Consider the following 22,867-nt stretch of genomic DNA (forward strand, 5'->3'; position numbering starts at 1 on the left):
ACCAGACAAGTCATCTGAGCGGGCCTATAAGGATGACCCCTGCTGTGGTGGGACTGCCCAACCACCGGAACCACGAGGCCTTTTGGCCTCCCTCTCCCCATGCTACAGACTACAGAACTACTCTATCTGCCTAGAAATATCAACCACCTTATCGAACCTAGCACCTGATGCAATCTCCTGAGTCATGACAAAGCGCAAGCTATAGTTGAGGCCATTAATGAACCTCTTAATCCTCTCCCTCTCTGTGGTAACAAACCAGATCGCGTGACGAGCCAACTCTGAAAATCTCATCTCATACTGGGTCACGGACATACCCTCCTAGCATAGTTGCTCAAACTGCCTACGCAACTCCTCCCTGCAGGTCTATGGAACAAACTTCTCCAAGAAGAGAATAGAGAACTCATGCCACGTAAGTGGTGCAGCGCCGACTGGCCTGCTCAACTCATAAGCCTCCAACCATCTAAAAGTTCCCCCCTACAACTGAAAAGCAGTAAATGAGACTCCACTAGTCTCCAAAATACCTGTCGTGCGAAGGATCCACTAGCACCTGTCTAAGAAGTCCTGGGCATCCTCTGACTTTGCCCTACTGAATGTTGGAGGCCTGAGCCTCCCAAACTGCTCTAGCCTCTTCTGCTCCTCGTCACTCATAGGTAGGCCAACCTAGGCCTAAGCAACTGCAACTGGCTGGGCTGATAGTACCCCTGGTGTCTAAAGTTCATGCACTACCTGCTCTGGAGTACGGGTGGCTGGAGTCTAAGCACCCCCCTAGCCTAAGAAGTGGCTGGTGCGGCCTAAACTGAAACTGCCTAAGCAAGGCTAGTGCATACAGCCAATATTTGGGCCAAATCCTCCTAAAGGACCGGATCACAATGGGCACAACTGGTCCTACAAGCTCAACCACATCTGGTATCTACTCCTAAGATAGAGCAACTGGTGGCTCTAATGGTGTTGCTCTAGTTGTTGTACGAGCTGCACCTCATCCTCTACCGCGGCCCCGGCCTCTCTTAGCCCTAGCTAGTAGTACTGGTGGCCGTCCGTCCGATCTGGTAGCACGTGTCTTCACCATTTATGAGGGAATAGAATAATAAAAGTTTAGTTTTCGGGATCAATAAATCTACACGACAAGAATAAAAGAGAGTGAAGTTTTCCTAATGGTTCGATAACCTCTCGAATATAAGTACAGACGTCTCTGTACTGATCCACAAGACTCTACTAAACCTGCTCATGACTCGTCAGACCTATGTAACCTAGGCTCTGATACCAACTTGTCACTATCCAAATCTCACATGTCGTGATGGCGCCTATCACAATATTAGGCAAGCCGACAATCACCATTTAACTACACATTTTGAATTAAAAATATAATAAAGCAAGTTTAATAGTGAAAAATCTCATACATAACCGATAAGAAATACCGCGACTCAACACAAAATCCCCCAAGATCCGGGTGTCACTAAGTACATGAGATACTAAAAAACAACATAGTCAAAATTTCTAATACAACTATCTGAAAGGATAGAACAATGCTAAATAATCTGAAAGGAAAGAGAGTCGAGGTCTAAGGACGTCAAAGCAGCTACCTCAAAAGTCTCCAAGTATGAAATGCTCCAAGTCTAGCAACCGTCATCCCCAGACGTACCTGGATCTGCACACGAAGTGTAGAGTGTAGTATAAGTACAACCAACCTAATGTACTCAATAAGTAACAAGACTAACCTCGGACTGAAAGCAATGACGAGCTCAGAAAGGTGTAGTTGAAATCCAGATAATAACAATATATATATGACAGGAAAATGACAGTAATAACTCAGAGAATCTCGTAATCAATTGTACACAATATAGAAATGTAGGCATGCTATCAAGTTTAACAGTTTAAACTCAACACTGATAAAATATGCCAAGTATGACTGATATGAGGAATGTTACATCTCTATATCTACATGTCAAATGTGCATGTCATATGTAATGCATCACAATGATAACCTCATGTACTCACACATTCAGAGTACTTAATCTGACTGTCTCAACTCTCACTCATCACATTCAATCACTCAACAATGTATGGTACATGCGCTCACTGCTGGTATGTGAGACTCCAGAGGGGCGAATCCTGCCCAATCGCTAAAATAAAGCAAATATAGCATGTTGCGGCATTCAACCCGATCTCATAATAATATATAAAGCCTATAAGGCATACTGCGGCGTGCAACCCAATCCATAATAATATTATATATAAAGCCAAGAAGGCATGTTGTGGCATGCAACGTGATCCACAACCTCTCTCAAAACACGGCTCTCAGGCCACAACTCAGTCATCAATCTCTCCAATATCTTGGGCTCACAAATCTCATACCAATCAGCCCAAACAATGATACATGATACAATAATAAATAGCAACTGAGACTGAGATATGATATGCAGATGATGGATGTGACTGAGTACATAATTACCATTTAAGCAATTAAAACCATAGAAGAATTGTCCCGAGTGGGTCCCAACAGAATAAGCATATAACCTACATATGATTTCTAATATGGATTTTAGCTCTCAATTACTCTGACATATATGGATCACATGAATGGCAACAAGGCTTGATAATTACACAGTACCACAGAATGGACCGGGTTACAATTACCACGGTGCATGCCCACACGCCCGTCACCTAACATGTGCGTCACCTCAATACCAACCACGTAACACGTATTTTAGGGATTCATACCCTCAAAACTAAGTTTAGAAGTGTTATTTACCTCAAACCGTGTAAATCTCTACTCTAACAAGCCCTTGCCTTGTGAATCGGCCTCTGAACGACTCGAATCTAGCCACAAACAACTTAATGCAATTAATTCAAGATATAGGAATCGATTCCATTTGATAAAGCTAAGTTCTTTAATCATAGTCAAAAAGTCAACCGCGAGTCCACATCTTGAAATCAAACAAAATTAACCAAATCCGAATACATATTCAATAACGAGTCCAACCATACCAAAATAACCAAATTCTGACCTCAATCACCACTTAAATCCCCAAATCTTACTCTCCCAATACATAGGTCAAAACTCCCCAAATTTCACCTCAAAAATAACAAATCTATGGGGAAAATTCAATGGGTAGTCAATATAATAGATAAAAAAGACCAAAATTTGCTTACCTCTTGAAATCTTGTGAAACCCCTCTCAAAAATCGCCACTAGCTTAGCTTGAAAAGTCCAAAAATGAGAAAATTCCTCAAACCCTCGATTTTTATGCATTCTACCAGGTATCTCGCACATGCGATTTACTTAACTGCTTTTGCGGCCTCGCGGGTGCTGCCAAAACTCTGCTTCTGCGATTCACATGAAGGTCCCCTAATTTCGCCTTCTGCGGACCAGACTCTGCTCATGCAGAGTCGCACCTGTGACCTCAGCTCCGCTTCTGCGGAAACTCCTGCCCCTCACCTTATTCGCATATGCGCTCCACTTCCCGCATCTGCATTTCTGCAGATGTGGAAAAATCCTCGCACCTGCGCATCCCGTCATCCCCAATGAAATACGCTTCTACAATGCCCTTTCCTCTTCTGTGGTCGTGCACCTACGATCAATTCTTCGCAGGTGCGATCGCACCAGACCTGCTATTCTTCAGTACTTCCTCAAGTCCAAACTTCAACCCGATTTCAATCCAAAATACTCTGAGCCCCCTCCCCTCCCCCCCCCCCCGGACCCCATCCAATATCAAAAATATGAATCACACCTTAATTCAAACCTATTGAAACTAATGAATTTCCAACTTCTAAAATCGATGTCGAAACCTAACAAAACAACTCCGATTGACCTCAAATTTTGCTCATAAGGTAACCACAAAGTCAACTCTCGGTCAAACTTCTCAACATCTCCAAACTTCAATATTTTTAATTTTTGTCAATTCAAGCCAAAATCATCTACGAGCCTCCAAATCAATATCCGGACACACTCCTAAGTCCAAAATCACTATATGGAGCTATCAAAACCATCAAAACTCCATTTTGAAGTCATTTACACATAAGTCATTATCTAGTCAACTCTTTCAACTTAGGCTTCAAAACTTGGGACTAAGTGTCCCAATTCATTCCGAAATATCCCCGAAACCAAACCAACCATCTCGGTAAGTGACATAACAACAATTGAGCATAAAATAAACAATAGACAGGGAAATATGACTACAATACTCAAAACGACTAGCTGGGTCGTTACACTTTCGATAAGCTTGAATTTCAGTTGTTATATAGTTCAAACCTTAGGTCTTTGGAGGAAATTTTATAGTAGATAATTTCGGTGAATCGAGTATAAATTTTTTGATGTTTTTACTCCTTTGTTTATTGTATTCAAAATACCAATATAAATTCTCAGAGAAAGACTAAATAAGAACCAATAACTAAAATCCAATTTTCCTTATTCTTACTTATATCTTTTTAACTAGTTGTAAAATTAAAAATTATTAGTTTTATATAATTTAGTTAACTTAGTAAAAGTAATAAGGAAGATTAGAGAGAAAGATTTAAAAAAAAATTATGTTTGAGTATACAATAATATGTATATTATCCTTTAATCAAACACTACTTCTATAAAATTTATGTACCAAAAAAATAAATAGACATTCTAATAATTACAATAATTAGATATAAAATAGTTCAGCATTCACAATTATTATACTTTTGACTCAATATTAAATTTTAATAATACTTTTGAAATGATGCATAGTTTAATAATATTTATATAATTTTTTAAGCTTTATATTTATGAATATGGAGTACACATGCAAAGCTTGTATCCTAAAACTAGTTATTTTCCTAATATTTAAGACTTCAAATTCTATTAAATTTTTGTGTATTAATTTTTTTCTTATTTGAATCATGCAATGTAAGATATTTTTAAAAGAAATGTAATAAGCATTGAATGGCTAATTCTTTCCAATTATTTTAGTCAATTTTTTTAGCACTTCAATTCCTTTAATGTTTGGGATTCTTTATTTTCCATAGAGGAAAAAAGATTCTTCAAAGTGGTCTTTTCCATCAGTAATTATTGGCGCGACTTTGGAATTTCAATAGGTCGAACAAAATTTCAATTTGAATAAAATACAAAAGCCTAAATATTTTAGGTCAGATTTTCGAGCAGCTTTAACTCCTTTTAGGTTTAGAAAATACATTAACTTCCACAAGGATTTAGAAATATAATATAAATATTCTACGCATCGATTTAACAAAATTCTTTACGTTTGTAACTAAAGTTAACTTTCACAAGGACTTATAAATCTTATAAAATATTATCTGCTCAATCAACATAACAAAATCCTTTACATTTGTAACTCAAGTTAGTTTTCACAAGGATTATGAATCTAATAAAAATATGTTACTCTAAGTATTTTAGTTTTCTACTCAGTGTCTGGTAATTGTATTGGGGCTAATTAAATTTGATTTGACGTCGGAAAGTCTCACATTAACAAAGACAATTTTGTATCCGGGACTTAAACCCAATACTTTGGTTAAGGACGAATCTGCTAGATTTACAATTGTTGAAGGAGTTTTTCAAGTAGCAATGCAACGATATTAAAACTTTTTTCAGAGTTTGAATCTTATTTGAAAAATTAATTAATCAATGGTTTATGATATATTAATAACTATCTTTTTTGTTATACAATTGTTTTTGGTTTACAACCGTCAAATATTTTTTAAATAAAAAATCTATAAAACCCAAACGGGGCAGTGAACAAAAAAACGTGATGTCAGATTTTACTCTTTTATTTTTAATAGATCCAGATTCTCAAATTTTTACTTTTAAAAATTTGATGACAACAACATTCAATTTAATTGAATTTTGTTTTCATGTAACAAGAATAATAAATAAATAGATTATGACAATATCGTATAAGTACATGGATTAGGTATACTTAATGTTTCTTTCTTAATTTTTACGAAAAGTAGAAAATAAATACAATAATATTAACACGTGGATGAGGAAAAAACAGGTAGAACTTTTTCTCTATTGAGTTTTCTAAATAGGCTCGTCATTTATCATTTTCAGAAACTTACATAAATTTATCATTACTCTCTATTTGATAACTTAGATACACTTTTAATTATATATGAGATATTTTAAAATTTTAAATATATTAATATAGATTACAAATGCAATGCGCATACTTTAAGACTAGTATTAATTAATAATATAAAATAATCAACATCTAATGGCAACTAAATGACGGTAATTTATTTATACGCGAGTTTAGTTATGTTTTAGTTCATTCCATTATGTTCTTTAAATCTTGATGCGTAACAGTTATCTACATCATCTTGTTCCACTAGTTAAAAAATTTCCGTTGAAATATTAAATCTCATAAAATTCCTGTGCCACTAAACTCTATCATTACCAGAATGAACATGAAATATAAGTCCATGTTAAGTTTAGTTGATTTTGAATTTATAATCATATTCGTTTATCATACTTATATTCATTTTCAATATCCTAACGTCAACTTAGATAAGAATATGATGTGTGATAGGTGGTCAATGCTCTACCTAAATATAATAACCAGAAATCTATATAGATATAATTGAGGGTCATACACACGGATACGTGGCACTTCAGCAATTGCATTTATCTTTTTTTAGGAATTTTCGGATTTTCCTTTGATTTTTCAGTATCAAAGACCAAAAAAAGCACGCAAAACAAAACAATACCGATTCTTTACTCTTCTAACTTTTGTCTTTCCTCTCTCTTTCTCTATTACATTCTCCGGCATGTTGCCACCGTTCGTATTCAGACCTACTGTCAGGTATCTTTTTCTTTTTCTTTTCTCTTTAGTTTGCCGCTTTGGCTGTGAGTCTCAAAGTTCATTCACTTTTTCGGTTTTTTCAATTTGTTAACGAAGATTGAGTGACCATACATATCAAAAAAATAAAGAATGAAAAGAGCGTTGTTTTGCTGATATTTTTAATTAATTGTGACAAAGTTCGACAACAATATCCACAGAAGTTGATCATAATATAGTGATATGGAGTTTAGACTATATAAGATTTTCTATGCAGTGTTAGATATTGGTATTAGATAGTGCTTCAACTTCCTTTTACTTTTTGGTTTCATTATGAATTACAAGAATGTTGTTTAACTGATATTTAAAATGGTAACAATATTTGACAACACTATCTATAAAAGTTGATTATAGTATAGTGATATGGAACTTAGACTTGATTGAAAGAACATTCCTTAACGAGAAATTGATAAACAAAAATAAATTTAAAATTGCATAGCAGTTATGGTTTATTAACTTGGGAATGAATGAGTTAACAATAAAAACTTATCTTTAATAGTTTTTTGTCGTTTTTCTTTGTAGACATTGTTTCTCCTATTGTTTACATACAAATCTGGTTCTCTCCTCTTCGCCAATTATCACTTCTGCATCTATTTTAGTAACCTTATTCAGAGAATGAGGCGGAATATCAACTTTCAAGTCACTGTTTGTTTGTTTGTTTGTTTGTTTTATAACTTCGGTCCACGGAGGTTTGTTGAATCAGTGTTGCTTTGTGGTAAAGATATGTAAACAATCGGATCTATGTTGTTGCTCCAACTTCACAGTTTCTTCGACAAATAGAAGCTTTCACCACTTTCATTAACCATTGTTTAATATGAATACAAATTAAGTTGGCAGCAACCATCTGGAAGCCCTTTGCTTAGTCTAATGGTGTTTTTAAAGTATGCAGCTTATTTCAAGAATAGGTATAGATCAACATTTGCTAAGTGAGGATCCACTTTCGTTTACATTCACTATTTTCTTAATGGCTCAGATAAAAACTAACAATTTGTAAATTGACAATGTTAATTATGTTGCGTTGTTTGGTAATATAGTATTCTTTCTGTTTCCTCAAGTCTTGGAAAATATTTGGCAGCAACAGACTTCAGACCATTTCATCAAGAAATGCAGAGTAGTAGATATATGCTTACGGGCGCATTGTGTTACCCTTGATGGGAACAAAGGTGGAGGTTCACAGAAGTTGGGGCTAGCAAGATCCACAAATGTCAACTGCATATAGTTACAAAATCATATAATAACACTTTTGGTTGCTTCTTTTCTTCAAAGTTTATTTTATTAATTGATATCTTTCGATTTTTTAATTTTTTTTTAAGAATTGGTGAAGTTCATCATCAATTGTTTGACAGTAATCCATTTTTGAAACTTTTAGGATTTATAGAAAATCAATTAGTTTTGATTCCTTTGCTTATTTAAGTCTATCTTTAACTTCTTTTAATTTCAAATGTTGTATATATCTCATAAATTTCAATACTCAATTATTAGGAAGTATAAGTATATAACAAAAGCTAATCCTAAATACAATGCTGGCTAAGAAACTTTGAAAGAGGGGGGAGATAAAAGAAGAAGAGAGGAAGGTGTAATGAAACAATTTAACAAGTGACTTATGTGTTTCTTTAGTTGCACATAGACGAAAAAAGTACTTTATAAGCTTTTTGAGGGATGGCATATAATTTCATTATTAGTTTACTAACTTACTAATTTCAATATAAATATATTCATGTCTTTTTATGATCGTGCGAAGCGCGGGCAAATTTACTAGTTCACAATAATGGAGAAGATTTTGGTAAGCCGAGAAATTCATGTGCAACTAGTAATTAAAGGGATGTAAAATAATTTAAATCGAGGAACTTTTCTAGTAAAAAGCTTAATGTACATCTTATTTCACAAACTCGAAATCAATAGAAGGAAATGAAGAGTGCAACTTTGATTATGTAATTGGTTGTTTTAGCCAACAAAGCATTCTAGGATTTCCTACACAAGTTTTATTAGCCTATAAAAGCAATCAAGGATTTTCTTGAATGTGTGTAAATGCTACTATCAAAATTCAAACGACAAGCTTCTCTTCCAAGATGTTTCAAATTACTACGTACCGAATCATTCTACACGAAAAATTCCAACCAAGATGTAGTTTTGGAATTGCGATTTTTGATTTCCAATCAAGAAATAAAAAATCGAAGAAAGAATGCCCCCAAAGCTTCACAATATACCAAAACTCTAGAAGAAGAACGGAGGAAGACGACCCTAACGATTGTAAATGTTAGCTGATGACTTCTCGTTTTTTTATTTTTATTTTTATTTTCTTTAAAAATATGCCTCCAGATCTTAGTTTGTTTTATGTGGTTAATTTAACTAAACCGGGTGCAAACACATGGTACAGTTAAATTTTTGTCGTCCTTATTGTCAACTCCTCACTTCAGAGCTCCATAAGCTGCCGACTCTAGTTTCTCCAATCAAAATTGTAGGCTTTTGCTTCTTTTACTTGACTATACCAAGACTCGCTTTCATGAGAAGTAGAATGACTTGAATTCTTCGTATGCATAAAAGTAATGAACATGTAATCATTTCAATCATTGATGAGCCGAAAATGAGCTTCCTAGGATGACAACTCCATAGCAAAGCTTCCACAAACGTTAGGCAATCCCCATATAACTTTATACTAACATTTAAAAGGTCCACAGGTAGCAACTCTATGGTGCAGTTACAACACTTTCATAGTAATCTCATTGTATAGGCACACGAATGTCTGGTGGCCTAGTGGGCGCAGCGGCATGGTTGATACGGGGACTTAGGTGACCTGCATCTTATGTTACGATCCGCAGCCAACAGACTCTCCTTCAGAGTATTTGTATTTTTCTTTCTTGTCCAAATTTGCATTCCGGACAGATGATGTATTTTTATTTCATTTTTCCTAGTTGATGCTCATGCACTTGTGACACCGGGTTATAGATGATTACGGGTTATTCAGTATTGAGATTGTGAATATATTATTATTTACTTTGAATTTTTCTATTTTTCTACTATTTAATTGAAGGAAAACTATGATTTCAAAAATATTAAAAAGAGAACCAAATTAATAAATTATTGTTGGCTTGTCTGACAGTAGTGTCCGGTATCATCACGACCTTTAATGAATTTTGGATCGTGACAACATGGTATCAGAGCACTAGGTTCGCTTAGGTCTCACGAGTCATGAGCAAGTCTAGTACAGTCTTATGGATTGGTACAGGGACGTCTGTACTTATCTTCGAGAGGCTACAGGGCTGTTAGGAGCACTTCTTTTCTTGATTCCTTATCGTGCGATTTGATTCCTTTGAGGCTTATGCCCTTGTTTCCTTCCTATTCGATATTATGCAACGTGAAGTGCTTTCTATCAATTGGAAACCGAGGAATCATAATGGTACTACGGATGTGGTGCAGGATGTTTCTCCCTGCGTAATTGATTGGGCTATTGTTGTCGCCTTGCGAAAGGTTGCTCTGTCGTTTCAGCTCAGTATCAGTAATTCCTATGATGTTGAAGTTGGGCACCGATTGTTATGGTGATTCGTGCATTGCTATCACGCAGTATTGGTGCAATGGTAGGGTGCTTACTTATGGCTCGCGACAGTTAGGTTGTAAATGTTCAGATTTGGGTTGATGGAGTAACGAGACTTGGTATTTTCGAGCGTGGTGGAATTTTCATCTATGATGTGGTCTCGTTGTCCTTGTTTGAATGTGTTAAGTTCGTCGGTGTTACAGTCTTCTCCAATTCGCCTTTGGGACAGAGTATTGTGAAATGGTGCCGGGGAAGCGGCTGTCAGAGGTCGCAGTGAGTTGTGGTTCAGAATCAAATCGGTGTGCCTAATATTGATGGCTCAAGGAAGATGATCTTCGGAGAGGTTTAGAGCTGATAACGATCTATTAGTTCAAGTGTTACAGAGGTGGATTTCGATTTAAGGCAATAACTGGCATTTATGAGGAAGGTCATAGGGGAGGTGTCTTGCGGCGGTTAAATTTCTCGAAGGCCAAGTGTGAGAGACAGAGGTCGGGTAACTACTTAAAGGAAGGGGTTTGACCAAAGTAGGAGAGTGGCTGAGTAGCATGTGGGTTATGTGATAGGATAGCTACACGCCCTGAGGAAAGTTTAGAGTGATTTGGGATTCATGGTGGACATTGACTAGGTCCACGGGCTTAATTTGGCATATTGGCTGCTATACGGAGAAAGGTTGGATACGATGGAAAAGAGTTTCTTGATATGAAGAAGGATACAACATGACTTTGGATTCGAATGTGTCGTCGCACCTTTAGTTGATGTCAATGGGGAGTGAACTGGTTTGTACAGCAGGTGAATGGGCACAGACCCAGGATGGTTTATTGGTTTCATATTAGTTATGCTTGGTGCAATATCGTTGGAAGGTTTCGAGGAATTTGGCGGGTCGATAGTGCGAGGTCATGTCAGAAAGGAAGAACGAGCCTTGGTGGGCTCCAGAGTTAGGCAATGGTAGCTTTGAGCTAAGTGGGAAAGGCCCACCGCCTACGATTGGATTGCATGGTTATCTACTTGTGAGGTTTCTGGTTATCGGTGTGTTGGTGGGTTATTAGGACTAAGGAAAGAAAACATCAGTGGTAATTTGAGCAAAAGATGGAGAAATGTATGCTATATTGGGCGTTATCGGTCCATGTTCAGGTTTTGGGAAGACTCAGGATTTATGCTTCGTGTGGAGATGATTTACAAGGAAGGTGATCCAGCCGGTTGTCTCTTTGAGAGGGTGTTCATGTGTTAGCAGAGTCTTGGAGTTGATTATATTCGGGACCAAGTCAGAGTGGGTGACTCTCAACAATGGTCCTAGTGAATTCAAAAGTTAAAATGAGGTGCCTAAAGATTTCAAGCCCGTAGTATGGTTAAGAATCGAGCTTTTGCAGCGGATTATGAAAAGGGTCTTGGAGTGTTCTATGTTATCTTTGGCTTGCAGTGTAGCATTTGGAGGAGTGAGGGAAAGGACTTTGGATTCGTAGAGGAATTTTCAGAATGGGTGTACCAGTTGAGGATGCGCGTACAAGGAGGGTAGGAGATAGTTCATGGGATTTGAGTCAGCATTGTCTCGTAATATAAGGCCACTCAGGATGAGTGAGGATTTGGATTCGTGATGTTTTGAATGAAGCTATTATTATTCCTAAGGCAAGTCTAGAGTAAATTAAAAGAAGTCGGATCGGTTAACAATGGTTGGATTGGCATGATAATGGCAATGATCAGTTCTTTCAGTGTGTTAAGTTATACGTGTGCTTTGTGGCGGTACGTACGAGGCTTAACGGCCGCCGTAATTGATTTTATGTGGAGGAATTCGAGCGTTATGGTCTGTTATATGTAGATGGATCCCGAAAGGGTTATGATGGCTTAGACCACTACTTGAGATTGGTATTTTCTGTGGTTATGAGAATTTAGTCATGTGTTACGACAGTTCTCTTGAAATGAGCTAAGTAAAAAGGTTTCTATATGATTAAGTATCTACCCTATCAGTGGTTCGAGAGTTATGAGGAAATTCTTGTACTATCGCGTATTGGCATGTAGGCACAGTGAATGACATGGGAATTGGAAGTTGAGTATCAAGGTTGTCGTTTGGTATTGATAAGAATGTCACAAGCTCGGACGAGCAGAAAAGGATTTAGAGGTTTAAGGCAAGTTGGTATTGTCTTCAGCGTCACCTGAGATCAGTGTCATGTGTAAGAGGCTTTGTGTATTGATTTGTGGATTCTTGATTCGCTTTATAGCATTAGTATGGCCGGTGGTATAGGTGTGCAAATTTGTTACCTAGTGCGGAAGGTCATGGGAGCGTATTCCACTAGAAGATTATATAAGTGTGACTTGTAATCACTTAGTTGATCAAATATTGGGACCAAGTACGGAGATTGTGGTGTTATCGTTAATGTGAGAGAGTTTAGGCCTGAAAGGCGCTCTATTTAGTCGGTTATGAACTGTAGAAGTTTGTTTCGGATTCGACGGTTGCTCTTATGTGCCATGAATAGGTCATTGTGGGTCCTTGAGAGGTCAATTGCCCAAGCATAGTATGATCAGAATCGGATGAGGTCCGTTGATGGGTCCAAATGTGGATGTGTACTCTACACCATCCTGGGTGTGTTCATTCAGCATAGCACTCCTTATGGAGGAGTATTCGGACGCTGGATGTTATTTCATCGTCGGCTATTTCATGTAATACTCTATTGTACCGTGTGGGATGTGAGACGGTTCGAGTAATTGCACATGTGTTGAGGTTCCGAGTGGTGATGGTGTAATGTGAGCAGGATGGCTCTCGAGATGCAGATCATATATCGTACCTTTTTCGTGCTTGAGCTTTGTAGCGTATGGGGCTATATATCCCCCCCCCCAAGGATTTCATTATGCACTTCGCGTGCTTGTGGTTGATATTCGAGTATTTCACAGGTATGAGCATTTTAGCTCGATAAGTAATTCCTTTATAGATTATTATGTGTCGATCGGGTGGCACGCTGCTACGGGTACATTGTTTGGATCGGGTGTCACGCCGCCACGGGTATCATGGTTGGATTGGGTTGCACGCCGCAACAGTGTGATGTTAGTTAACAGTTTCCCATATCTATTCTTGTGTGTTTTGTTTCTCATTTTCTGAGGAAGGATCATAACATCTCGGATGCTAATTAGTTACGTGGGTTGAGTACTTCTTTCTAAAGTTCATTTTTCCCTTTGATATCACATTCGAGTTTGTAGCTTGTTGGCACATTGTGGCATTCTATGAGACTTTGGTAGTGTCTGAGGTGGCTTATTGCCCGAGCAACTTATACTGGGTGAGACAAGATTATTGGACCTGGGATCGGTGCGATTGGGTTTATATGAAGTACATTAAAGAGCAATTACCATTATTTGGTTCATAATGAGGTAATGGTTCTTGTCAAGAGGAGGAACTCAATGATTTGCTGACTCGGCAGTTGGTTATAAACTTCTACACATCTCTTCCGTCATGGTAGTATTGCAAGAGTTGGAACATGACTTATATGTGTCATGAGGTGTACTGTGAGCATCGGATTTGTGGAATTTTGGCTATCACTATTAGAGGATGTTGTATGGTCATGTGAATTATGCGAGGCATAGTGTGGATTTAGCAAAAGTATGCAGTCATGTATTGGTGCATCATGTAGTGATTGATACGGTGTTCGAATGAATGAGACAGCCCTGGCAGAAAATTCAGGATGTTAGAATTTGGCTCTAAGGCTAATTTGACTAAACAAAGGGGGAATCTTCAAATTTTCTCGAGCAAATGTGCTCAATTGAGTTGTGGTAGCACGGGTAGGTGCACAAGGTGTTAAACATTGATTTCAGACAACTCCAAAGCAGTTCTTAGCATGTTTGAGGATGAATGAATGTTTAAGTGGGAGAGAATGTAACGACCCGACCAGTTGTTTTGAGCTCTAGCATGTCGTTCGGCGGTTTGAGGCCATGAGCAACTTCACTTCAGGTATCATGACTTGTACGCGTGGTCGGAATTGAATTTCGGGACGTTCGAAGTTGATTTGGAGAGAAAATTCTCATTTCAAAAGCTTTAAGTTGGAAGAATTCACTAAGGCTGGATTTGTGAGTAAACGACCTCAGAATCATGATGTGAAGGTTCCAACAAGTTCGTATGATGATTTCAGACTTGGACATATGTTCGGTTCGGGTTTTGGATGACCCGGGAGTGTTTCGACGCCTATTGTGGAAGTTAGCATTTTGGAAGAATTTCATAAATTTGGGTTAAAGTGCATTTCAATGTTATCGAGGTCCGTTTGGGATTCTCAGTCTAGGAATAGCTCCATATGGTGATTCTGGTATTGGGAGCGCGTCCGGAAGTGGATTTGGAGGTCCGTATGTCATTTTGGGGTCATTTGGCGAAAGTTAGAAATTTGTAGGCTTTTGAGAAGTTTGACCAAAGTGGACTTTTTGATATTGGGGTCGTATTTCGATTCTGAAAGTTGGAGTAGGTCTGTAATGTCGAATGTGACTTGTGTGCAAAATTTAAGGTCAACCGGATGTGATTTGGTAGGTTTCGACATCGAATGCAGAAGTTTGAAGTTCTAAATTTCATTAAGCTTGAATTGGGGTGCGATGCACGAATTTGACGTTGTTTGATGTGATTTAATGCCTTGACTAGGTTTACGTTATGTTTTAGAACTGGTTGGTATAATTGGACGGGGTCTCGGGGGCCTAAGGTGGATTCCGGGTGGTTAACAGATCGAATTTGAAATTTGAAGAAGAATTGAGGCAGCTGATATCTGGTGTAACCGCACTTGCGAGGTTTTGGCCGCAGGTGAGGAGTTGCAGAAGTGGCCTAGGAGTCACAGAAGCGACCTGGGAGTCGCAGAAGCGGAGTGGGGTAGTCAGAGGAAGGACTGCAGGTGCGGAGTTTGGGCCGCATCTGCGCAAGCGCAAAAGCGAAGAAATGGGCGCAGAAGCGGAAGAGGACAACAGGAATGGGATTTTGACCACACATGCGGAGCCACATAAGCGGTTGTTGGTTCGCAGGTGCAAAAGTCGGCTGGGCAGTGAGGTTTCTTTAAAGACGGGACTTGGCCAATTTTTCTTCCATTTTTCACTTGGTGGAGGCGATTTTAGAGAGCTTCAAGGAGGGATTTTCTTCAAGCAATACAAGGTAAGTGATTCCCACTTATTATAAGTTGAATACATGGTTTGTATAAAGATTTAAACATGGAAATTAGTAGAAATTGTGGGGTGTTGGTAGAAAACCTAGAATTTTATTATTTTTGGATTTTGACCACGTATTTGGGCATGAAATTGAGAATAACCCATATATTTGAGTTTGCAACGTTATGGGTAATGTTTATCTTCGAAAAGTTTCAGAATCCGGGCACGTAGGCCCGGGGGTGATTTTACCGACTTTTCGAGCGGAGTTGGAAATTATTGTAAATTGATTTGTTATGAGTATTAGAGTATATTTTCATTGGTTTGCACATTATTTGATTAGTTTAGGAGCGTTGGGCATCGGTTTGAGGTGTTAGAGTGGCGTTGGAGCCGATTATGGAACTTCAGAGTGAGGTAAGTCTCTTGTCTAACCCTATGAGAGAGAAATTACTCCTAGGTGTTGTAATTGATATTTGCTATTTGTTGCGGGGGGCTACGTACGCATGAGGCGATGAGAGTCTATATGTAGCTAAGTTCATGTGATCGTTCGGGTAGACTTAGGTTCACATCATGTTATAGTTGTGCTATTTGAGCAGTCTCTTGCCTATTTAATTCTTCCATTTTACATTACTACTTGAGACTAGACGGGATATTGTAGAGATTCACGAGTTTATGATTAGTCATTGAATAATTGTACTCATCTTACGAAATAATTCCGCGATATATATGTTTTCACTGAAAAGTTTTATTAAAGAAATTATAACTCACACGTTTATTCGTGAGTGAGGTTAAGGACCGTTAAAGCTTCTTATTCTTATGGGATTGGGTCGTTCGCTTCAGCAGGATTATGTATTTTACTCTTATGGGATCGGACCGTTTGCCTCTGCAAGATTTATGTACCACACTCTCATGAGAGCGGGTCGTTCGCCTCGGCAGTTAAATAGATGCATCAATGGTTCATGTCATTCGACCTTCGGCAGTGCACAGTTTAATTATTATGTTAGATCGGGTCGTACGACTCGGCATTTCCTATAAAAATATCCTCATGAAAATCTTATGTAATATTTGGCAAGACGCCAGTGTATCAGTGTGTTTTCCTGATTTGAATTAAGGCAACCTATCTGATGAGATTCACTATATCCATATATATAAATATGCTCTGGTTAAGGAAGAAATTTCTAATAGGAGAGCTTGAGTTATTACAAATAGGAGGATTGTACCACGTATTTATACTCGTTTATTTTGTTCTGCCTCATATCTGCTTGTCATTTCTGTACCTGATATTATTGGACCGCTAGTAAGTGTCGATGTCGACCCCTCGTGACTACTCCTTCGGGGTTAGGCTAGATACTTACTAGATACGCGTTGTTTTCGTACTCATACTACCCTTGCTGTACATTTTGTTGTACATGCACATGGATGTCTGGTGGCCTAGTGGACGCAACGACATGGTTGATACGGGGACTTAGGTGATCTGCATCTTATATTACGATCTGCAACCAGCAAAGTCTCCTTCAAAGTATTTGTATTTTTCTTTCCTATCCAAATTTGCATTCCGGACAGATGCTGTATTTTTATTTCATTTTTTCTAGTTGATACTCATGCACTTGTGACACCGAGTTCTGGGATGATTACGAGTTATTCAATATTGAGATTGTGAAAACATTATTATTTATATTGAAATTTCTATTTTTCTACTATTTAATTGAAGGAAAACTATGATTTCAAAAATATTAAAAAGAGAACCAAATTAATAAATTATTGTTGGCTTGCCTGATAGTGGTGTCTGGCACCATCATGACCTTTAATAGATTTTGGATCGTGACAGTAATGTTCACTACCTTCCTATTCAACTGCTCAAACTCATCCACATCAACCGAGCAATGTGAGGAAGAATAAGAACCACACAATCCAGAAGTACGAGGACTGAGACTAAACTCTGATCCAAGGCCGTAGACTCTCCCCTTATGCACGCCACTAGCTGCCTTAATCTACATGTCCATGAGCCCCTCTTGAGTTGGTTGGATTGGCCTACCTTGATCATCAATCGACTGACTTTGAATGAACTCCTCCAAGATTTGTTTGAAATTATTCTGTAAATATATTACAATTATTATAAAAGTTAGTTTTATTAAAAAAAAATATGCAAGTATCTTTATTTCTCAAACTTTAAAGTAAACATGAGAATAAGTGTTGTGCTGTATTTAAATAAGTAAGCAACATGTAATGCACATAACAACTTTCGCCTTTTGTTTTCCCATGTATTTTTCTTTTTCTTCAGAATACACTCATTCCCATGAATTGCCTAATTAAGCACACAAAATTAACACTTCAAGGAGCTTCACGAAAATAGTTCAGCACGGATTTCCCCATTGTAGAAAAAAGGCCCAGTGATATAACTATGAAATGAGTATTATTCTCCAAGAAATATACCAAAGACCTGTAGAAAATAGACCAGTAAAGATAACAAGGAAGAGATAAGAAACCTTATACATAATCAAACACTAGCAGAACAGAACATATCATAAGTTATGGTCAGTAAAGTGGCTAACAAAATCACTGAACTTAATGTATATAAGATATTTAGTCCAAGTGCGAGCATATAATATTATGAAATATTTTGCTTGTTAGATAGAATCAACAATTAGGTTAGGCCATTGACAACACCAATGACAGAAACATTTGCTTCCACAATGCAGCAATCTTTGAAAAGGAAGCCTCTTTTTGGATCATTTAATTCATGTAGCGGCATAAATGCATGCTACCCCCAACTCATTTAGCCAGAAAGTCCTCTACTAACTATTTAAAGACCTTGAGAATATGCCAAGGCAAAGAAGGAAAGATCAGTAGCAGTACAGTACTTTCAAATACCACAGTGATCATTCATGTCCAAATATACACCTTGACATTTCTTTTCATTGACATGGTTTTCTAGCATCCATTTAATTGAAAAATATGGAATATACATCAGAACATACCAATAGGACAAAGGAAAGTGGGATGTTTCAGTTGTTATACTTTTTAGAACTTCTACTGGGTTGATTGAATATGGATATCGGTAGTGCCAAAGGATCATTATCACCTTCACCGTCATGCCGATTTGGCCTATTTCTCAAACATGATGCGTGATGCTCAAAATAATATGAACAAAAATAAGAAGTTTCTTTAACTAGATTGCTTCACATATTGATCCTCCAATTTAGGATTTTGTTTCAGCATCCGTTTACATTTGCCAATAGTCCTACATAGTATAATTTTAGATGGGAAGAAGTGTAATCAAAACACATAAAGGGAAAATAATTAATGATTATTACCTCTCAAATAGATACATCCATCTATATTGAACAGGTCCCTAAGTCGTGCCTCTCTTACAAGATGAACTGGGAGATGTTCCATTACGTTGAAAAAAACACATGGAAAATTTTTTGCCAGTTTGTTTATGACTAAATGGATGTTACTTTCTATCAAAATTAGATTTTTCTCCCTCAATATATTAAAACATAGGTCTTTGAAAAATAAGCTTATCTCTGTGATGGGTTTCTATATTCTCTCAGGCAATGCACTAAATGCAATAGGAAGTAATGATTCCATGAAAATGTGACAACCATGGCTTTTCATATACATCAACTTTCCTTCTTTCATGTCAACACAATTGGATAAGTTTGAAGTATACCCATCGGGCATTCTCAAATTTCGAACCCAATCACAGATCTTTCATTTTTTTCATCCATTTTGAATGAATAACTGACCTTAGGCTTCACCATCATGTTATTTTCTTGTCGTAGTTCTAATTCTCTTCGCCTACAGTATTACTGTAAGTTCATCCTGGCCTTCAATTTATCTTTTGTCATGTTCTTGTCGTCCATTACAGTATGAAATAGGTTATCAAAAAAGTTCTTCTCAACATGTATGACGTCCAAGTTATGTCGAAGAAGATTATGTTTCCAATAAGGTAACTCCCAAAATATGCTCTGTTTAGTCCAATTATGCACAACACCATAACCAGGTAGTTTAAGCAATAGAGACTCTATTACCTTAGGAAAATTCTTAACCCTCTCCCAAATTTCCTCCCCCGACAAGGTTGTTGGTGGCTCATCATAATCTGTTCGATTCTTCATACATGCACTAGCATTTCTCCTGAACTCATGATTCATTGGCAAAAATCGACGGTGACAGTCAAACCATGTATTCTTACCTCCATGTTTCAAAGTGAATGCTTTTGTGTCTTCCATACAGCAAGGGCAAACTAACTTTCCGGCAGTCGACCATCATGATAACATTCCATAAGCAGGAAAGTCATTAATAGTCCATATCAAAACAACACGCAATTTAAAATTTTGTTTAGTTGATATGTCGTATGTTTCAACACCTTCATACCACAATAACCTTAGCTCATCAATCAAAGGCTGCAAATACATATCAATCAAACTTTTTGGATTACTTAGACCCGGAGTTATGCCAGTTAGAAACAAATATGGACTTGTCATACACATCTCTGGCGAAGGATTATACGGTGTAACAAAAATAGGCCAACACGAATATGGTGCAACAGAGACAGAAAAAGGAGTGAATCCATCTCCACACAAACCCAACCTGACATTTTTTGGTTCATTAGCGAAGTCAGGATACATCCTATAAAAATGCTTCCACGCTTCTCCATCTGAAGGATGACACAAAACACCATACGCCCTTCTATTTTCGTAGTGCCTTCTCATATGAGGAGCGGAACTCATTGATGCATACATCCTCTTTAACCTAGGTATAATAGGTAAGTAATGCATCCTCTTAATTGGAACTTTCTTTTCTTTGACATTTGTAACTTCCTTAAAACGAGACAATCCACAAAATTTGCATGTTTCTAGAGTCGCATCATCTTTATAATATAACATACAACCTTTTTCACAACAATCACTTTTTGGTGAGGAAAGTCCTAACTTGAAAACTAACTTCTTAACCTTATAGTAATCACCGGGTAAGTTAATGTTCAGACTAACTTCACCCATAAGCCCAATTATAGAATTCATGGCCGCTTGAGAAATATTCCAATCCGATTTGATAGTTAGTAATCTAACTGCAACAGACAACTCTGAGTGTTGAGCCTTCATAGAGTGGACGACTAGCCGCCTCTAAAAATTCATAAAAGTGCTTTGCCTCATCATTGGGAGACTCGTTAATATTTTGTTGGGATTGAACTTCTGGGTGTATCCCAAAAGCATTCGGCACCATTTCATGCATTTGATTAGTCTCAAAGAATGTACCACTCTCACAACCAATAAGATTCTGAAAGTCAACATCAGCTAAATTACTATAGTTCTCTCCATGAACCATCCACACATAATAATTTTTTTGTAAATCCCTTTCTAAAAAGATAAACTTAAACATCCTTTGGTATCAATAACTTTATACAATTGCACTTAGCACAAGCACATCTAATCGTTCCTTCATTACAGAATTCCAGAAGTGTTTTTGCATAAGCAATAAATCCTTTAACACCTTCTACAAATTCTTCCTTCAATCCCCCGATTTGGATGATTTCTATCGTACATCCATCTACGATCTCGTTCTATCTATTACACAATGACAAGATAAAATATTAAATAAAGAAGTACATAATTTATTTTATTCAATATATACTAATCAGTATTGTATTACATTCTTTTTACTCCCAGTCCATCTTGGCACTTATAGTTAATAGTGAACCATTCTATTCCTTTGGGCATTTAAGTTAAACTAATTAAGTAACTCAAAGGATTGAGCCCGAACAATATTTCATGTCATATATCGGGTGCTCACTGAGTTTGGGAGGAAAACTATTAACTAGCTTGACCTATTCCATTTGCAACTTGTCTTTAAGGGACACTATGGCAAATTGTGCAAGCATGCATATCTCCTTTTTTATGAGACAAGTTTATATGATCAAGTAAACATCGCTTACAAAAGATGTCAAATGTTATCACAAGAATTAAGGAAAAGAACTGATAAGCCTCATATGATGCAGCAACCTTTTGAGAAGTTAAAAAGCGGATTTTTTTACCTTCAATTTATCAGGAAAAAGAAATATCCAAACATTTATAATTTTCAACAAAAATCTAAACTTTATTCCATGAAAGCACTTTTACCCTCAACTTTGCACAAAATCATTAATCTATCCATCTATTTACTCTACAGAAACCACCGACCTTTGCTCCATAGCACCTTTCACCTTAAATTACTACCAACAAGATAAATTTACACATTATGGAAAAAAAAACTTCTACCAAGCTACCCCATCTTACTGAGAGTGCATCTGATCTAACTAAAGAAAACCAAACAAAAATTTCACAATTTACATTTAAAAAATCAGCTTTTTCACGAGCAATCAACTTAATCCACAATGCCAAATCACCCATCACTTAATTCCCACACACACAAAACACAAATATCAAAACCCCGCATACTCTAACAACAGGTCTATTTCATAAATATAAAAGAAAAGACTTACAATACAACATACTTTTTCAACAATATTACATGCCAAGCTAAATATATCAACAACTACTCAGGTTATAACATGTTAACTGAGAACTTACTCACCTATTTGTAGATAGGAGATATGAAGTATATCACTCTAAATGATGGTCGAAAACTTTACCCTGACTAGCGTAACACAGCAGTGCTGGATCCTGAAGATTGTAAGCCCCTTCTAGGTGGGTTGATGTCTTCTTTGAAACAGTATATAATCAAGAGAACAACATTAATTTTTTAAACCTAGGGTTTGAAACAATATAAAATCCCTAAAATTTGAAGTTTTTTGGGGGAAATCAAAAACGAAAAAAGGAAATCAGGTGAGTGAGCGAGAGGGAGGGAGAGAGAGAGAGAGAGAGAGAGAGAGAGCGACTTACCTAGGAATGGAGTGAAACTGGTCTGTGCGTGGAGTGAGAGAGACAGAGGGGGAAACCACTAAAAGACTAAGAGAAAACTTATAAAACTTACTCCCTACTGTCCAAAATAAGTGATTTTTTGACTTTTTTGTAGTCCAAAATAAGTGATTTTTCCAGATTTTAAGAATGAATTAATTATTTTTTCCTACATTGCCCTTAGAATAAATCGTATTGGAGAATGTGTTAGGAGTATTTATGTGAGGAGATAGTAAAGGTTAATAGGGTCAATTTCATTACTAATTAATGTTAAAAGGTGGATTTCTTAATTTGTGTGAAAATAGCTAAAAAAAAATCACTTATTTTGGACCAGAGGGAGTAATAATAATAGGTTTCATACTACTACCGTGGGAAAGTGTTGTGTGAAATATTTTTCATAATTATAAAAAAATTAAAAATTCATAAAATTTCGTACACACGAGTCTGTGGCAATATTTAAAAATTTATTTATTGTTTAAGTTTCCACTATCTTCTCTCAGCAATTATTTTTTTAATGAATTTTTCCAC

The 22,867-nt window shown here is 37.0% G+C and overlaps 2 long non-coding RNA genes across 3 annotated transcripts; one reads left to right on the plus strand and one right to left on the minus strand.

The window, feature by feature from the left end:
- Positions 1-6,694: 6,694 nt before the first annotated feature.
- Positions 6,695-8,074, plus strand: LOC104223980 (uncharacterized). Its single transcript, XR_710253.2, has 2 exons — positions 6,695-6,784; positions 7,896-8,074. It is a non-coding gene; the product is annotated as an uncharacterized lncRNA (long non-coding RNA).
- A 9,088-nt stretch (positions 8,075-17,162) lies between these two features.
- Positions 17,163-22,374, minus strand: LOC104223981 (uncharacterized). Of its 2 annotated transcripts, none has more exons than XR_011403380.1 (3): positions 22,325-22,374; positions 22,075-22,144; positions 17,163-17,536 (listed from the first exon to the last, which is right to left on the minus strand). It is a non-coding gene; the product is annotated as an uncharacterized lncRNA (long non-coding RNA). The 2 variants fall into 2 exon arrangements; XR_710254.2 differs by having other exon boundaries at positions 22,017-22,144; positions 22,325-22,373.
- Between the last annotated feature and the right edge of the window lie 493 nt (positions 22,375-22,867).

Source organism: Nicotiana sylvestris, chromosome 1, assembly GCF_000393655.2.
Source record: "Nicotiana sylvestris chromosome 1, ASM39365v2, whole genome shotgun sequence".
NCBI lineage: Eukaryota > Viridiplantae > Streptophyta > Magnoliopsida > Solanales > Solanaceae > Nicotiana > Nicotiana sylvestris.